This window comes from Pelophylax lessonae, assembly GCF_965119305.1.
Source record: "Pelophylax lessonae genome assembly, chromosome: 4".
Classification (NCBI taxonomy): Eukaryota; Metazoa; Chordata; class Amphibia; order Anura; family Ranidae; genus Pelophylax; species Pelophylax lessonae.
This window is the reverse complement of record NC_138771.1, coordinates 427,693,049-427,707,440: the sequence shown is the minus strand read 5'-3', so window position 1 is coordinate 427,707,440 and position 14,392 is coordinate 427,693,049. Positions and strand designations below refer to the sequence as shown.

General features: G+C 37.1%; 1 protein-coding gene across 7 annotated transcripts in view; it reads right to left on the bottom strand.

Annotated features, from left to right (window-relative positions):
- The window catches only part of LOC309552109 (protocadherin alpha-C2-like), a 426,489-nt gene that overhangs the window by 387,717 nt on the left and 24,380 nt on the right, over positions 1–14,392 (bottom strand). The gene's annotated exons all lie outside the window — the stretch shown is intronic.

Sequence of the window (14,392 nt, the reverse complement as noted above, 5' to 3'; positions counted from 1 at the left end):
TATACTAAATACCAAAGGTTGGGGGTGGGAGCTATCTGCCCTCAGTATAGTATTGCCTGCAGTGGTTTTACGAAAGAGGGTGGAACCCAAAATGCCATCTTCATCTACATAAATGGAAATATCCAAGAAGTCCAAGGACTTTTGGCTATAGGTATAGGTGAATTTGAGATTGAAGTCATTGACTTTCAACACCTCAAAAAATCTCAACAACATCTTTAGAGAGCCTGTCCAAATCATAAAAATGTCATCAATAAATCTTCTCCATAGGAGTATACAAGATAAAAAAGACTCCAGGTCATCCCTGGAGAAAAGATCACGCTCCCATCCCCCCAGGTGCAGGTTGGCATAAGAGGGGGCACACTTGGTCCCCATAGCCACCCCCTGCACCTGGAGGTAATGGGAACCATTAAACAGAAAGACATTATTGGACAGAATAAATCTAAGGAGTGAGATGACAAAGGCATTATATTCCACTGAAGAACCTCCTCTCTCTGATAGAAAGCCCTCCACAACTCTAACCCCACAATGATGTGGGATGGAGTTGTAGAGGGCCTCCACATCAATACCCACCAACCATGCCTCCTCAGGGACTTGAATGCCATCAATGGCTTTGATGAGATCACTAGTGTCCCTAATGTAGGAGGGCAAAGCCAGTACATGGGGACGTAAATAATCATCCACTAGTTGACTGGCTCGTTCCGTTAGGCAGCCATTGCCAGAGACTATAGGTCTACCTGGAGGTTTTTTAAGGTTTTTGTGAACCTTAGGTAGGGCATACATAGTGGGGGTTTTTGGATCCTTAATATTCAAAAATTCCCAAGTTTTTTTGTCTATCAAGGCTCTAGAATAGGCTTCAGAAATAAGTTGACGATATTTGATGATTATTCTTGCTAAGAAACTTTCAGAAATTTTTCTATACCAATCTTTATTATTCAAAATGTCCAAAACCATAGCTTCATACCCTAATGTGTCCATTACAACGACATTTCCGCCCTTATCTGAAGGTTTTATTGTGAGGGAGGGGTCATTTTGAAGTGATTGAATAGCTCTAATCTGACTATCATTTAGGTTAGAGGAATTTACATCTTTCCACTTGGTTTTCTGAATTTCCCTAATCACTTGTTGGGTAAAGGCCCAAATGTTAGGGTTAGATTGCAGTAAAGGAAAAAATTGAGATTTGGATTTGTAAGACGATGGAGGAGGAAAAATGGCCTCCACTTCAAGATTTTCTGGAGTGGCCGTCTGATCAATTAAGTCATCAGAAAAGGGCCAACCTGATGAGTCTCCTTCTTCCCAGAGCTCCATCAAATCACTGAGTGCCTGCATTTCGGCCAGAGAAAATTCCTGGTTTTGTGCAGGCAAGCAGTTAGATTTAATCAGTTGATCTGTTGAAGACTGATTATCTTTGTCATAATTTACTTTAAACATCAATCTACGAGCGAACAGGTGAACATCCTTAATTAGCTCGAAGATATCAATTTTTTGAGTAGGACAATAGGTCAGACCAAGAGATAGAACATATATTTGGGTTTCATCAAGTTTTTTACTAGATAAGTTAATAACCTTCAAGGCATCAGAATCTGAAATCTGAAGCTCAGAAGGTAGTTGCTAACTAGTTTGATTTTTTGTAGGCTGAAAAATAGGTGCTGTGCGAATTTCATTATTCACCACTGTGCTGTGACTCATCTTAAGAGAATGTGTAGCATTAAGACTTGGGGTAGCTACTGAATTTTCAATGGCTAACTCATCAAGATTTTGTGACAATTGAGAAGGAGATTGGTGAAAAGTCCTTCTTGTTTTGATGCCTTTGATATATTGGCATATGTACACACCTTGTTAAAATGGCTTCACAGCAATCATATGTTTATTTTTCAGATGTAGTATATCTACCCCTTAAAGAACAAGATATTTTGTGGTTTGTCCTTTGGGTATTATTCCTGACCTTTGCCGTCAGGTGGATGTGACTAGGAGTGGCAGACCCTCAGGTGAGCATATTGGGGGACATTGGATCCGAGCCTAGTTTCCAGCCTCTGTTCTTGTTGCCCATATGGGCACCCGCGGTGCCCTACATTTATTTTCCAGGTAAATTGGTCCAGCCTGGTTAGTAGCAGCACCACTTTCAAACTCCCAGGTGTTCTTTAATGGAGACTCTCAAAACTTCTTTTTCTCTAGTTCTCATTTTCATCACAATATCGATTTATTCGTCAATTGGGTCAATCTTTCTCTTTGTGACCTATTGTGTCCTCAGATTTTCCCCATTATATAGGCATTGTGGGTATTTGTTTAAATCTTGCCTCCCTATAGTATTGTCAGTTCTATTTAGGATCCATTTCGGATTGTCTACTGTGATCCGTTACCTCCTCTGCATACATTATGTCCGGACCGGATGTTGTTATCCCTGACCTTCCGGTTCCGGCGGAACCATGTGATGCGGTCGCGTCTTAATGACGCACTTCCTCTTCAGTCTCCATTGGACCACTGGGCGTACCTCGCTCTCACTCCCTCGGTGACGTCAGACGCCGAGGGAGTGGAGAGGGTGTATAAATGCCGGCGCAGCACGGTCAGTATTACACTAGACCACCGGGGAACGACATATGAACTTCGAGACCACTTGCAGTAAATGAAATCTTTCGAACCCTGCTTCTTTCCATATTTTTGATATATTAGATGCTGACCATGTCCTTCTGTGCCTCTCTTTTCTCTTTCCTCCCGTGCAGTCTCCTTCATTTGAGCGCACTTTTGGAAAATCTGTTCAATTACAATGGCGGTGTACTTATGAATACTGCATGACAACTTATGTGCCCAGTTTGCTAACTTAGGGTAAGTATGTATACCCTTAAACTTGACAGACTTATATTGCGTTTGTCATTGCTATTTAATCAACAAACTTCATTTTTTCTTTAAGGGATACCTCCCATTTGGGGATATCAAGGGAACATTATTTTCCCTCCCTGCACCTTGTTTTGACATTGGGGTACTCAGTGAATTAAGTGCACATTCATCATAATCAGGTGAATATATTAGCAATCCCTCAACCAGATATCTAGTCTCACATAATTGGATATATAGCAATCTTTGATTGAATTGCATTTCCATGCTTTGGTCTCTTACTATTCCTACCCATTATTCCTAGCTTGGCTGTCACCCTCTCTATGGGTCAACTTTAAGAGGTTGGATGTCTCGGTTCCCCTCCCCCTCTGTGCTCGCTGTGGTGGCGTCACTTGTGTTGCCTCCACCTCCGGCATAAGAAAGGGTTCAGGTTATCTTAAGGTACTTTTTCCTTGTATTACTGTTTTTCAAATATGTAAATCATTTGGGCATCCAATTTTAGGACCATTGAGATATGCCCTATGTACATAAACATGCCATGTTTTTTATGTTTTTCCTTCTGTTATCTAGAAATGTTCACTCTCGAGAAATATCTATGAAAACTCCTGAAGAAGCTATTATGAAGATGGCGAAACATGTAGAGTTGATATTTTCGAGTGCATTTTCTTGATTTTATCATTTTATATTGATGTATTGTCTTGTCCTCACCTTCTATGTGTAATAAAATTTACAATTTTTGAGAATTCAGATTTTTCTCCATCATTTTGCACCATTAAAGTCCCACTTTGCCCCCCCTCATTGTAGTTACTTTAATTAAAGGGATGTGGTGCTTCCTACTTCATCTCTAGCAATATTTCTTTAAAATCTTGCTATCACTGTGTAAATTCTTGATGGTAGTCAGGTCTGTGTTTTGGGCTAGGTCATTGCACTGAGAATATTTGACTTTTATGCTGCTCTTTTGACTAGTTATTTAATGTATTAGCTTGAGCTAAATAATATGAAACTGCTACACAAAAGTATAAAATAAAATGTAATATTTTATAAAATTGTGCAATATTTCCATTTTAACTTCTTTCTACTGATATGAAGGATTTAGTAGAGCTCCTTAGTTTCAATCTTTGGTTGCGATGAGTTTGATGAGTTTAAACATACTTTGTATTGAGTGTGTTGGGAATTTACCAAATTACTCCCTGTAATAAAGCATTCTTTGTAACTTTTCTTTAATTCACTAACCTTATTTCTATATTTTTGCCACCCTAAACAGTAAAGGTTGATAGTAGGAAGATACTTGATAGTAGGCAGATGGTGACAATTAAGTACATATATTCTTCAGAAAATCCAACACTGCCTTTGGATTCGTAATTGTTATACAGAATTTCTTCTCCAGATCCCACCACAGAGATTACAATGTCTGTTACCGCAGTTCTCCCTGGTCACGAGCAGCCACAATTAGATTGTGTTCTTCTCTATATGTATCTGTAAAATGATTGTTTTATACTAGTATCCCCAGAATGCTGAGAAATGCCAAATAGATTGTTTGCTGATTAATCTTTAAAACTGTAAGATAGTAGAGCAGCATTGTATCCTGAATCTAGATAAACTGTTAGCACTTTAGTAACTTGAAGTACAATCTGTAATGATTTTAAATTCTAATTGACAATAATGGAAAAAGTGGGATTAAAGAGCGGGTGTTAATATTTATGTCTTTAATAAAATATATTTAATTTCAGACAATAGTGAAAGCATGATTGTCAGATACACTTATCGGTTGCTGAGGTTACAACCTGCATGCAATGTGTTTTAATAATAAGAAACTCACAGCCCATTTGCAAGGCACTATGCCACAATTTAGGCAAATCTGGGACCCTTGGGTTTCTCATTTCCTTCTGGGGATTACTGCCTTCTTGAACTTTAATCAACCAGGGTACAATTAACGCATTTTGCTCACTACCTCATGGGTTACCCCTGACTGCCTCCTTCCCCTGTCCCTCTTCTCTCTCATGTTTCTCTTTTCCCCTACTCCTCTTTTTATCTGCCTTTCTTTCTCTCATATTTATTATTTTGTGATAGCCTGTACTGCGTATCCACCTGAACTGGCCCCTTGGCCCAGAATTATTGCTACTATTATGAGCTGTTATTATTTCTAACCCTGCAGCAATTACTTCTGTGTGCTACAATCCAGAATGCCGATGAGCCTATTTTCATTGTTATGTTTGTCATTTTAGACTTTGGATTACTCTGTTATACGCTTACATGTAGTGAAGTATTTTTTGTAATTTCTTACAAAATGTAATAAAAATATTACATTTAAAAACATATATATATTTAATTTAAGGTTTGAATTAAGAGGCTGCAGACCTGCATCAGGTGCTTTCAGATGTCATTGGATGCATTAGATGTATATTTTAGGTTTATGGCCAAACAATACTAAAGCAAATACTTTTCTATTCTCTGGATTGATTGAGGCATATGAAGATATGGGGATCCTAAACTGTAAGTGTGAGATTAGGAACAGATTGTTCATTTCTATCAAGGGATTGTCATGGTACAAGCTTTAGTGATCTGATAATCTTTTTTTTAAATTAGTTACTTAGATCATATTTTGCAACAGGATTTGTGTCAAGATCTTGATCCTTTAAGGGATAACAAGAGCCTTCATTTCTGATATAAAATATTATCCAAATTAGAAGATAATGCTGAATTATTATTATTTATCTGTTTTATTTCAATATCTACATGATGCATCTGCCCTGACTCATCTATTATTTGCATAGGGATAATATAGAAATTTTTTTCAGGTTGTTTTAAAATGTGTTTAGTAAACTTATGGAAGAATAAAATACTAATTTTTGAAGGCTATTAATTCTGCCAAAGGGTTGTTGTAACTAAATTGTGACTGACTGGAAAAGTGAACCTTTACATGTGCCATGATTTGTGTTTTTTTGTAGTGGTCCATGAAATTCAGAAAATAATTTGTAACCATGCATTAAGATCTAAAGAAACATCACACGCTAAGTATGTTCCCTATAAAGGTTCATTTTTATTTACTGAGAAAAAAGTCTGATCGGTAGCAGACTTTAAAATACACATCCTAATATAAATATTTTATAAAATAAAAAAGGTTTCAGGTATGTTTAAATAGTTCATTCCTTGCATAAAGGGAGAAAATAAGAGCAGCAGACTTAAAATAGCAGTCCAGGAAGACCTATATATTTCAAGGCCAGCTAAATATCGAATCCCTTTCTCGTATTCTGGATTCATTCAAAATAAAATTTTTCATATGAAAATAATAAAGAGAAAGAACATACCCCAAAACACAAAATATATAAATATGAATACCTGTGTTCTACGCTTTACCTAAAACCCACAGGTCTCTGCTTGACCCCTCTGGTAGACCCATAATCACTAGAAATTCCAGTCTTTCAGAAAACACCAGTAAATTTATTGACTCTTTTCTTCAACCTTTTCTAATGCGTTTACCCTCCTATTTTAGGGATACGGCCAACTTTTTTTCCACAATAGATGGCCTCCACCTCCCCAATGGTGCACTTTTAGTGACCATTGACCTAGAGGCATTTTATTCCTCAATCCCTCATCGGAAGGGCCTACAGGTCATCAGGAATTTCAAATTTGTCCTTGATATTTTGGAGTAAATTCTTCATCATAATATTTTTTCTTTTGATGGTTCCCACTTTCTCCAGGTACAGGGGTAGCGATGGGGACATGTTGTGCCCCATCCTATGCCAATCTGTACCTGGGGGAGTGGGAACGTCTCTTTCTTCATTCGGGTGATTTTTTGTGTTTTACTAAACATATTATTTTATGGCTACGCTGTATAGACAATGTCTTTCTCATATGGGATGGCCCCTCAGACTTTCTGCATCGGTGTCTATCAGCCATGAATACAAATGATTACAACTTGTCCTTCACCATGTCCTATAGTTAGAAGAAAGTTACTTTTTTAGATGTGTCGATAGAAGTTACCCCCGAAGGCATGTTGGTGAGCGATCTCCACCGCAAGCCCTAAGCTGGTAAAACTATCTTGCGAGCTGACAGCTTCCATCCGGAACCCCTCATTCATTCAGTCACATACTCTCAGTTTCTAGGATTGCATTGAAATTGTAATGATAAAAAATTTAAAGTGGCGGCTGCACAACTTAGATATCGCCTTTAACATAGGGGATACTCCAAAACATGTCTACGCAAGGCATTTAACAAGGCCTTCAAACTATCGAGACCCTTGTTATTACAGAACAAACCCAAGGATGTCCCTTGTGCTAGACAACCTACCAAGTTCATCACTACATACAATTCCCAACAGAATATCACACATAAACAAATTTCGAAATATTGGTATTTGCTTCAAGCTGATAAAAAAATTGCTGAACTGATCCCTTCCAAACCATTAATTACTTTCATAAGAGTGCCTATAAAGGATAAACTGGTATCAAGTACTTTTAATTCTTCCGTTCCCACAGTGGGAACTAATTTTGGTACTCTTACATGTGGAGGATGCCAATGGTGTAGATTTCTAGTAGACTCCAGTTGCCATACTCTACCCAATGGACAGAAACACAGACCTCGCCACTATGTGGACTGCTCAACAGTGGGAGTCATTTAATGAACTGTCCCTGTGGGGCCTTCTACATAGGGAAGAAGAAGTGGGAGTTTTGGCGTAGGGTGAAGGAAGACATTTCATCTGCTGAATTAGGAGACATATAGCCCATGCCCACAATTACCATATACAGTGGGGATCGAAAGTTTGGGCACCCCAGGTAAAAATTTGTATTAATGCGCATAAAGAAGCCAAGGAAAGATGGAAAAATCTCCAAAAGGCATCAAATTACAGATTAGACATTCTTACTGTATAATATGTCAACAAAAGTTAGATTTTATTTCCATCATTGACACTTTCAAAATTACAGAAAACAAAAAAATGGTGTCTGCAAAAGTTTGGGCACCCTGCAGAATTTATAGCATGCACTGCCCCCTTTGCAAGGCTGAGACCTGCCAGTGTCATGGATTGTTCTCAATCATCGTCTGGGAAGACCAGGTGATGTCAATCTCAAAGGTTTTAAATGCCTAGACTCATCTGACCTTGCCCCAACAATCAGCACCATGGGATCTTCTAAGCAGTAATCTAGAAAACTGAAACTGAAAATAGTTGACACTCACAAAGCTGGAGAAGGCTATAAGAAGATAGCAAAGCGTTTTCAGATGTCAATATCCTCTGTTCAGAATGTAATTAAAAAATGGCAGTCATCAGGAACAGTGGAAGTTAAAGCAAGATCTGGAAGACCAAGAAAAATATCAGACAGAACAGCTCGCAGGATTGTGAGAAAAACAATTCAAAACCCACGTTTGACTGCACTATCCCTCCAGTCCCTACAGAAAGATCTGACAGACACTGGAATTGTGGTACACTATTCCACTATAAAGAGATACTTGTACAAATATTGTCTTCATGGAAGAGTCATCAGAAGAAAACCTCTTCTACGTTCTCAGCACAAAAAAATCAGTGTTTGAACTTTGCAAATGAACATATAGACAAGCCTGATGCATTTTGGAAACAAGTTCTGTTGACCGATGAGGTTAAAATTGAACTTTTTGGCCGGAATGAGCCAAGGTACATTTGGAGAAGAAGGGGCACAGAATTTAATGAAAAGAACCTCTGCCCAACTGTTAAGCATGGGGGTGGATCAATCATGCTTTGGGGTTGCATTGCAGTCAGTGGCACAGGGAACATCTCAGGAGTATTTCAGCAAATTTTGGATGGTAACTTGAGGCCATCTGTGAAAAAGCTGAAGTTAAAGAGAGGATGGCTCCTACAAATGGATAATGATCCTAAACACACCTCGAAATCCACGGGGGATTACATCAAGAGGCGTAAACTGAAGGTTTTGCCATGGCCTTCACAATCTCCTGACCTCAACATAAGTGAAAATCTATGGATAGACCTTAAAAGAGCAGTGCGTGACAGACAGCCCAGAAATCTCAAATAACTGGAAGACTTTTGTAAGGAAGAATGGGCAAAGATACCTTAAACAAGAATTGAAAGACTCTTGGCTGGCCACAAAAAGTGTTTACAAGCTGTGATACTTGCCAAAGTGGGCAGTACAAGATATTAACTCTGCAGGGTGCCCAAACTTTTGCAGACACCATTTTTTTGTTACATACTTTATGCACCATTTTTTTGTTTTCTGTTATTTTGAAAGTGTAAATGATGGAAATAAAATCTAACTTTTTTTACATATTATAAGAATGTCTAATCTGAAATTTGATGACTTTTGGAGATTTTTCCATCTTTCCTTGGCTTCTTTATGCACATTAATACAAATTTTTACCTGGGGTGCCCAAATTTCGATCCCCACTGTATCCAAATTAACTTTTTGGGCCTTAGAAACAACCTATTTGGATGGGAGAGGTGGGGACTGGAACAAGGTCCTTTTACAGAGGGAGGCTCATTGGATATACAATTTAAAAGCTACCTGTCCCCAGGGTTGAATGAAGTTTTGAGTTATAAATCTTTTTTGGAGGGCTTTGTCTCTGGCCAATCTGAGTATCTTATCTAATAGTGTATTGTCTTGCCCTTTTTTTGTGTGTGTGTTTTTGACATGTTTCTGACATGTCTTTTTGGTTGATCTCGGGTTCTCTCATATTAACAAGTAATTTTCTTTTTCTATATATTGGCTGTTTGCTCTTAGGCATGTCGGGGTAATTTTCCTTGCTCTGGGGTCTTTTTCAGATTTTACCCGGCACACGTAGCCCCTTCCTTTTTTGTTGGAGCTTAGAGGGGTTTGGCCTACTCCATCTGGTATCTCCTCCTTCACCCGCGGGTGTCGGCACACTGTTCCCTCACTTTTGCCCCTTTAAATCATGGCCACTGTGCCACTCTGCAATGCATCTGCCTTTCGGCTGGATGTTCAGTAGCCTCTGACGCTCCTTCCGGTTCTGCAGGCAGTTAGGGCGGATATCTGGTTTCACCACACTTACACCCTTCGGCTTACACCCCCGCTCTGGAAGCAGCGTCAGGTGCTTGGGGGCTCTTCAGGAAGCAGTGCAGGGGTACAATCGGAGGGTCCTCCCTCCGAAATTTGGCAAAAGGGGCTACACATTACCCTTCTATCTTCTGATTGGTCTATTGGACTGGCAGTGGGTGGATTTTTTCCCTATATTTAGCTACCTAGCACACAAGCACTTCATTCCTTCTCTGTTCCGGGAAGGAGTGCGTGTGGCTGTACTAAGGACAGGTAATTTGAGATCTCCAGCTACACATATACTCTCTATGCACACTGTGCTTTAAATACTTAATTCCTTCTCTGTTCCAAGTGCATACTCTCTATGCACTTTGTGCTTTAAATACTTGTACTTTCAAATTCAATACTTGAATAGCTGAAACATAAGTTTTCTCCTTTTTCCCTCTATTTTTTTCTATTCTTTTTTGCACTTCCACCCTTCGGCATACGCCGCTGCTCCGGAAGCGGCGTCAGGTGCTTGGGGGATCTTCAGGAAGCAGTGCGGAGGACAATAGGAGGGTCCTCTTTCAAAAATTTGGCAAAAGGTGCTACACATTACCCCTCTATCTTCTGATTGGTCTATTAGACTGGCAGTGGGTGGACTCTTTCCCTATATTTAGCTACCTAGCACACAGGCACTTCATTCCTTCTCTGTTCCAGGAAGGAGTGCATGTGGCTGTACTAAGGAAAGGAAATTTGAGATTGTGCTTTAAATACTTCTACTTTCAATTTCAATACTTGAATAGCTGAAACAAATGTTTTCTAATTTTTCCCTCTATTTTTTTCTATTCTGGGCGGACAGACTGTGTGATTTGCACCGCTCTAATACAGATGAATACCTAACTTTGTGGTTTGAAGCTGGAAGTTATCTCGATTTCATTTCATATCTAGCCATCCAATATATGCTATTGGGCCAATACTAAGGTAATTATGTCTCTTCCCTTCTTTGACAGTCCTTGAAATTATGTTCTTCAGAACTGTCTCCTATATTTACTTTTGTTTTTGATATTTTATTTTTATTAGGATATTCAGTGCATCTTTGCCCCAGTCCCTTGTGATCTCTGTCCTGGGCTTCTGGTTTCTTTTCCCACGTGCCTTAGAGACACAGCCATAATTTACATTTTAAATCCTATTTCACTCGTATGTAGTTGCATTAATTGAATACAGTATAAAATGGATAAATATGTCTTTAGGGTGGACATACATGCCCTCCCATATGGTGCTGTTTTGCGCTGTACTGTTTATGTATTATGAAAAAACAGGAATATCAGCACAAGCATGAATAAATAAATGGATGGAAATAGATAAAAGCAGCTGACACCAAGGTAAAAAATATGTAAAACCCAATGTAAAACTGATAATGAAAAGTGCAGCGCTAAAACAATAAGACAATAAAAACATCAATGGATAAATGAAGAGTCTATGAATGGCACACAGTAGTCTTGTAAAAAAGAGGAGAAAACAGTCCAATAAGAAATCCCAATGAAAGTGCTCAGTGCTGATCAGTAAACAGGACACAAGTGCTTGTTCAGTGCAATCCTTCACCAGAGGTGCTAGCCTCTCACCTGTAGGCTGTGAAAAGACAGCCTTAAAAGTACACTCCCAGCAATGTGAAAATCCTGACCAGGACAGCAATCACAGAGGGCATCTCTCCTCTTTGTTAAGGTGTTCACAACGATCCCCATGTAATAGAAAGGGGGCAGACCATAGTGCAATATGTTTCAAACACCACAATTTATTGATAAAACAAATGGACAGCCTCTTACTTCAAGGTAATGCAAAAACGAGCAGTACAGCAATCCAGCTGGTCTCCAGACAGAGCGGAACGTTCCTGTTTACTGATCAGCACTGAGCACTTTCATTGGGATTTCTTATTGGACTGTTTTCTCCTCTTTTTTACAAGACTACTGTGTGCCATTCATAGACTCTTCATTTATCCATTGATGTTTTTATTGTCTTATTGTTTTAGCGCTGCACTTTTCATTATCTGTTTATGTATTACCCATTTGCTTTGTATTGTATATCTAGATATGGCTTAAAAAAACCTTGGACAAATGCACCCCAAAAGAAGATCTTCGGTTAAAACGTGTAGGGGTTTGGAGTCCATATGTACCATTATATTTGAATAATTTTCTTCAATGTTCCCCTTGAATTTTGTATACTTTTTATGTATGTTGCAACAATTATTGCTTTGTACTTTTGATACTGTGATGTTACCATAGCATACGTAGCTTTTTACTTGAATTTCAATAAAAGATCATTTTTATATACCGTTGCATCCATATTTTCCATCCTACTTCCCTGGTATCGCAATTTCCCTTTCCCCGTTTTTCAATCCTGTTTGGGGTTGACCTTTTATGTTTGATTTTGGGATAGATGCCACAATTTGTAGCTTATAGTGGAACCAGGCATTTTCTACAAATAATGTACATTTATCATTCAGTGACATTTTATCCTAAAATTGTAAAACAATTTTAAATTTTTTTACCTTGCCCTAGAGAATGCTTGAAGAGATCTGTGCAATTCTAAATGTTAGTACATAATAATGGCTTATCTTAGTTTGCACATACCTTTTCATGTGCACTCTTAATATTAAATATTAAATATATAGACAAATACAAGGTATATATATATATATATATATATATATATATATATAAAAGCATAGAATATATTTGTTTATATTGTTTACATTATTGTACATTTATACATTTTTTTCTTAAGTTGCAAAATTACAACATTGAATTACAAAAATATATATTAAGTTCCAAAAACAGATAGTGAACTAAACTGTTGGGACAGCTTAACTACCAATAGAAAATATGTACAAAATAAGAAGTTTTGATTGTAATGCAAATGTCAAATTTTCAAAGCCGAGCAAGTAAAGTAGTCATTGTTTAAGTGGCTAAAAAAATCCACATTCAAGCACATGCCCATGCTTGCATTTTCAGAGAATATTAAAAACCAAAATCCTTGAACATGATTGAAATAAACACCGGATCAACTTAACAATTATGCAATCACAGCTTATTTTTAGAAAGGATCTCATTACTGAACCATTCAAAATAATTAATATGACTATAGGAGTATTATAAATTATATATTAAGTACTATTTATTGGGGATTCCATCAACATGAACCATCTGCTAGGGTCAACATAATTTCAGAAATAGTAATAGATTTTTATGAAAGTTGTTATGTATTCTGCAATATTATTTAAATGGAAAAAAACAATTATTGAAATGTTGCTCTTCAAAACTGTGGCCTTGCTTTGTGTGTGACATTTTAATACATTATAGCTGTTAATTGTAGAAAGATATGAATACCTTAAATAACATATGTTGGGCTAAAATAGCAAAAGCAAAACCGAACAGAAGAAATAAAGCTGCATTTGCCTAATTTAAAGCACACATGTTAGCATTTTGAAGGTTGGTGTGCAAATTTGTAATTTTACAAAAGCAAAAACAAAGATTTAGAAATGTATTTCATGTATTTAAATGATGGCAACTTACAAAAATGTATATATATTTTTTTTAAATGTATTTTTTTTACATTCTTCAGTAACATAATTATTTTTGTCAGAGTAGCCTAGACATGAAGAAGGGTGACAAGGACAAATCATGTGGTACACAAAACACTAATTGTGCATGGCTGTCAAAATGTAAGTATTTAAATGCAATATTAAAAAGAAAAAAATCTCTACTTTTATCAAACAAGTCAACAGTGTATCCCTATGGAACAATTGCCTTATAATACATACTTTTTGTCTAAAAAAAGGTCTTATGGACTTTTCACATGCTAAATTTTAATTGATATAATGTTTAAGTATAATTTTGCAGCATCCTCAATTGCCACAACAAATCAAGCTACATTAAAATCTGTATTCATTCCAAAATCTTAGGACTATAGGATAGTAATATTCCACTAGAGTTCTAGGTAAACTTAAATGTTTATAAATAGTTCGACTTTAAGTGGATTTTAAGAAAAGTGTGACATTCAGAACGTAGAGTTTATATACAAAATGTAACTCATTCTCTAATATATGTTTCTAGTTTGGTGAAAGTGGTCAGCTTTTTTAAAGCTGGAAAATATCATGATGAATAGAAATTAATATTAAGTCTAAAACTTTATAGTTCAGTACAAACTGAGTTGAATACATGCATGTATTATTATAGTGAGCTATTAGGTGGTCAATGGAGTCTAATTATGTGTTAAAGATTCAGAGGACTCTATGTGTAGCTAATTGTAAAATACACTTCATGTATGCAATTTTTCTCCTTCTCATCTTTAACCACAGAACACTATTAATATAAAGACATACGTTAATAACCTAGGTGTGCTTTAGACTACATAAAAAAATGTGCCTTGTTTAGGATAAAGACATAGCATTTTTGACATTTTTCCATTTTATGCATACCAGACTTTTGGTGGTACCCTTCAGTTATGATTATTAATACTACTAATATCACATTCAATGTTTGTATTTGAATGCATATGTATGAAAAAATAATAATATAAGAAATAAAATACAGGTAAGCATTAGAATA